This window comes from Astatotilapia calliptera, chromosome 6, assembly GCF_964374335.1.
Source record: "Astatotilapia calliptera chromosome 6, fAstCal68.1, whole genome shotgun sequence".
Classification (NCBI taxonomy): domain Eukaryota; kingdom Metazoa; phylum Chordata; class Actinopteri; order Cichliformes; family Cichlidae; genus Astatotilapia; species Astatotilapia calliptera.
Genome location: NC_137427.1, coordinates 9,744,154 through 9,750,194, shown reverse-complemented (window position 1 = coordinate 9,750,194; position 6,041 = coordinate 9,744,154).

Here is a 6,041-nt window from a genome sequence, read left to right as displayed (position 1 = left end):
GCTACAGACCAAGGAGCAACACAGGACTTTTATCCCTTCCCCCTCTAAAATATATTGTTTTTATCTTTTATGTTTATAAAAGAGAAATACTTTAGTGTGGATGTTTTTATTTTGTCTTTTTGTTCCTTTTTTTTTTTTTTTTCCTTTTGAGATTTGAATTTTTGTGTATTTGTGCTTGTATATTTAAGGTAGTAGCAAAGTTCTGTCTGACTGTAATAAAATGTATTCTTACTTAGATTTACCTAAAGCCATCCCAATCTAATGTAAAGAAACAAAAATAGGAAAAAGGAGAAAATTCATGAACCCGTCCCCTCTACCTTCCCACCTGCTCTCTTTCCTCCTCCCTCTTTTTTAAAAATGTAAATTACAACTCCCCCTGGGGGTACAATGCCACCATAGAGAGATGGTTTTACTGTTTATTTTCTTTAATTTATTCAGAAATTCAGTCATGTATTCATCTATACAGAAAGTGATTTTTTTTTCACTTAACATTCACAATTTTGTGTATTACAACTTGATGTCAAGTGAATGTGCTCGCTGAACTTTAGTTATCCGGTGACTTTCATGTTTCGTCACTGGCTAAACAGATTTTTTGTTTTAAGAAGTTTTCTGTCTAAATTGTCTTTATTTGTATTCATAACCAGAATCATACACATCTTCTTAAACCAGCCTCACATTGAGTTCAGTCTGCATATTTGGTAGCAATGCTGAGTCTGTAAAGTCTAATAAATGAACAGCTGAAGCTCTGTCATTGTTTTGTACATTTCCATTTTGTTACTGTTGAATCCAGCAGCAGTTATGACTGAGTTTGAATGGTGACTTGTACCTTCTCCAGACCCTGTAGGAAAATCATTGTTTGATATATATTTTTTTGATTTGGTTAGTTTCTGCCCTTGATAATTAATGTATGGTACCAATAAAAAGATACATTTTCACTTTAAAAAGCTTCTTTGTAGTTGATTGTACTAAATTTTACACTCAAAGCTTATTTAAGCCAACACTGTTTTTTTAGTTGCATGTTGTGTCCTTTTGGCTTACATAATTTTAAACAACATTATGTAGTGCATATTTCGCAAACACAAAACAGCTTAAACCCTGTTGCATATCTGGTTACTGTTTATTGAAAGCTTATTTTTGGATAAAACTTACACACTTTACTTTGTGTGTTACATAGACTGATCTGCTTTCATCTCAAGACAAGTGAGACCATATAAGCTAAAAAGCATAAGAAAATGACTCATCAAACACATGATCAACTGCCTGGTTTAGGAAAAAGTGCAGTTACAGCAATATGTTTCATATTTTCCGCTTTCGATCACAACTCGAAGACTAAGCGGCATTAGATTGCTGTAAAAAAAAAAAAATGCACTGGAAAAACAACAACAACAATGCCCTTTTGTGCAAGATTACTATTTTAAAGAACTAGAGGCGCTAACTGGACACTTTATTGGGTAGGTTCTCTGGTATATCACGTTATGTGACTTTATGTTAAATTACCTAGAACCTGGAGTATGTCCTCTCTGGAAGTCCATAAAAATGCACCTTCTTGAATTCCACATAGGAGGTGTTGATACTCTGGGTTTCCTTCATGTAAACTGCCTTTAACAGCCTCTCTACATGTTTAGTATGCTGTTTACTTTTGTGGCGCAAGAATAAAAAAATAATTTAGGAACGGTAGCAAATTTTTTTTTGTAGTTGTCAATGTTAAAAACCCTCCAAATCTTCAGAAGATTATTTTGCATTAGTGAAACATCTCAAAAACAAAACAAACAAAAGCAATGGTTTTGAGTTTTCTGCATACAACAATCATGAACCCGTCCTCTCTACCTTCATACAGTAGCCATAGATGCCCGGGGTGAAAAACAGAAAGCGTTGATGACAAATATTTTTGTTGCTCTCCTGCCTGTCTCCTCGGTAGTTTATGAATTATAGTACATCCCTCTGTTTTGTCTGAAACAGACCCTTTAGAGCGCAGCTCCTGTTCTAGGAGCCAGTGTGAATTTGTCTGTCTCACAGGCTTGAAGCTGTCCTTCTGGGTGTCCAAAGCCTGCAGGTATTCTGCCCTACCGGGTGGTTAATGGCTGTCAATCAAGTCTACATGTGCCCTGAAACACACATCTACAATAACATTGATGGGGAGAAGAGAGAACCAGTAGGCTTCTGACACCAAGGAACCAGAGATGTTGCCCTTATTGGTGAGACAGATTTCATATCTGTTCAGAGTGGCAACCAACAGTTCTGTCATTCAGGTTTCATCATCAGTCCTTTGTTTATGTAACAAAACCCCCCAAATCAACATCAATAATGTGCCTTCTTCACCCATTCAGTACCAAAAAGCTTTGTTTTTTTCCAAATTGTTTCCACTTGTATTTACAGAAGTGAAATCAAGAGGCTCACTGTGGGTTACCAACATCCTTCAGACATTTACATACACCCTGCCTACCTACCATCATTATTTTTAAACAGGTATTTATTCCTCTTATTGTGCCACATGGTACCTTCACAGCTATAAAGGCTATCATTTGATCTTCTGCCGGGTCAAAGAGCAGACAGTTGGGACACAATAGAAGATTTGGGGAGAGTCAATTGTCTTTGTAAGTCCCAGCAGAAAAAATTATGTATGACTAATTGGGACGATGCACAGTTGGGAGACCAAAAAACAAACAAACATGTGCTGGAACCAAGGCCCTGAGCTGGCCTGGTGTTTGGCTTTGCAAAGTGTAAAATGGGCTGCTGTATTAAAAAATACTAGTTTGGTTTATTTACAGAAACTCTACATGTGAAAGTTTTGCGCCTTTCTACGGTATTCTTTTAATGCACATCAAATGTGCATTAATTTACTTAATTTAAAAACTAAAATATTATTTTTCAAACTGCACTTATTTTTTTGGGACATCTCAGACTTGTCTATATAATAATAGAAAACAATTAAAAAAGAAATAATGCCCTCTGCTGCCTGAAAAGTTTTAAGACAATGGGGTGTGAGGTGTTTTTATCCCATAATTATGGAATGGTTTTACTAGCGTAGCCCACATGAAATCAAATTGACATGTGGATGAAGTGAAACAAGTCTGACAGACACTCATGATAGAAAGAATAACATATGTTAAAGAAATTAGTAATAACGAGTAGTTAGTCTTTTGCGAGGCTCATTGTTTGCAACAGGCTTAATTATAAATGACTCATGAATAAAATGAATCATTGTGCTCTATGGCAGGATAATTATGAACTAATCATTAACTAAAGATTCACTAATGTAGTGTCTCTCACTTTGATCTCTAGTAATTAGTTATTTTCTATTACATACTCACTGTCTATGACGTATTGGTCGATAATGAAAAGATATTATTGATTATTGATTCTTTATCAAGTTCCCTCTTGATTGTTGATAGAGCTCATTGTGATTATTCAGCAGTTTGAACCCAGTGTATAAATAGTGACTCAGGTGTGTAAATGCTCCACTTACATGATTCTGACCATGACTTAAAGCTGGCAAACAACCATGCAAGCATTTATATTTGGATCTTATACCATTCTGATGTACAGAACATTTTAGACCCCTCTTTAACAGTTATTAGGGAAGTACTTTTGAATGATGCATCAAACTGTTCCAGATGAATTCTGTACTTGTTCTTTATTAACTACATTGTTACAATATTGTTGTGTTATTGGATTATCTTGAAATATATCATAGTATTTTTGCATTATTAGCTGTCTGACGCTGCCCACAGCTTCATTTAAAACGTGAAATCTAGTGAAACTCTCTTTCAAAGGTCTTTATGTCTGCTGATGTGTTACAACAGAACTATTGAGCTGTGCTGGCATCAAGTAGCTGGCAGACAGAAATGACTGCGGTAGTGTTTAACTTTCCTTTCTGTTTCATCATCAATTTTAACCTTAACAAAGAGTTTCAAGCAATGAGCACCTGCAAAGTTAAAACCTTCTTAATGTTCTCTCACACTCTATAAACCCAGTTTCTCTCCTCTACTCCTTTCTCATTAGGTTCTGATTTTCTTCCACTCTCTTCCTTCGTCTCCTTCTCTGTCTAATGACGCAGTAAAAGCAGAGCTTGTCTAATTTATTTTGGAAATTGAGGTGGTCCATGTACTCCTTACCAGAAATATTACCCCTTGATTGTAAAAGTTAATTTACCAAAAACGCATGAGGTCAAAATATGGACGCATTAACTACTGTTTTGAACTACAGCCAAAACCATTGGGAAATATATTATCTTGGTCCTGAGAAACAGGTCTACCATAAAGACGGCAAAGCACTTGCTCTAATTCACAGATACAGACAAAATGAACGTGCAGTATGAAGTAGTTAAAAGGGAGTTCATTCATCTCAACTCACTGCATAATTTCCACACAACTCCATAGGAAGCAGTCACATAAATATGACAGAAAACTGCTGCTGAAAAGCCATTAAAAGACTGTAACTTTTACAGAAATAAAACTAAGATGTGAAATTAAGCTCCAGGATTTTAATGTACTGAAAATAAATTACAGTCAGAGGTGGGTAAATGTTTATTTCTGCTACCGCAAGCAATCTTTGTGGTATAAAGAAGAGCTTAATAGTTGGACTGTAATGAAGGCCACAAGCTGAAATGAGCTGGGCAAACAATAAAGTTACATACTTTAAGACAAGCCTTAACCCTTCAGACTGTATGCTCTTCTCTCTGAACCTTTGAGATATGTGAAAATATGCCAGAAAACTCTTAAACATTTATTTGCTGTGTCAATTATTTTTTACATTTACTCATCAGGGGCTTGGACACATTGATACTCTTAAATGCTTAGTGAAACTTTCAATTTTCTATGGACCTAAAATTTCCTATCACTAATTTGATATTAACTGGAACAGACTTATAAAATGATCTTTTCATCGTCTGAAAAAAGGGTGTTTGATTATGTAGTTTTGCTGCTTTTCCTGCCTTGTTTAAAAGCAACATGACTGCCAGAAAAGAGGTCAGGTGACCATTTCACGTATGAGCTTTGCTGTTTTCTGGAAGTGTATTATTACCTCACTCAACGTCTTTATAAACACAGTTTTAACAGAATTTAATAAATCGTCACAAACATCTAAGTGTTAATAGAATACACAGATCTGTCGCATCATAAAAAGTACTGTAATCATTTTAACACTTTATTTGTTTTGTAATTTAGAATCTTTGGCTAAAATTGTGTGATATATTAAAGCAAATAGTTGTTTTCCCAGGTTGATGTGGGATCAACATCACCTAGAAGGGGCTGTGTAGTAAAGGTGCACTGGCTATAACTACAGAAAATATAAAAATAACGTTTAGACTCTTTGTTTAATTAACATTGTCACCACTTCAAAAATGAAACAAAACAAAACACAAGCAAAAAATTGACTTTTAGCTGTCTACCATGTCGACAGGAATAAACCAGTCATATCTAAGTAGGCCTGTAACTGGGAGCCACCATCCGAACGTGGCCAGCAATGTCCTCACAAATAAAGACGGTATTATCTGAATGAATCTCCAGTGAAATAGGTCTGTACTGCTATTTGACTTGATTGTGCTTCACTTATATGTGCAACAAAACCTTTTCTGTGAACCACAACATGCTCCAGTTTTTTTTCGTAATTGCTAAACATCTGTCCTTTCTGCTGCATATTTTTGAATCGGATCCGGTGGGTTGATAATCTTGCAGAGATGTGACCCTCTCAGTTATTCCCATTTTACAATGAGTTATTCTCCAGAGTCCCAGTCTTATATTAAATTATAATGAGTTAACGGGTAGGACAGTTTGTACACAGATAGTAAATATTTAATTTTAATCATTCTCTTTGTCACTCAGGGGTAAAAGTTTCAAAAGTAAAAATAGAAAAGGACAAATATATGAGCTCATGCATTTGCGTGAATATCAGCATCCATATGTCTGGTGTCTATATTTTCCTCATTCATTCATACAGACACGTTCTGTAGTATCAGTGTTTGACAGTGTCAGCACTGTTAAATTGTCAAAATGTTCACTGTGTCTCCTTTGCCCGGAAAAGCTGCCCTATGGCGTAAACAT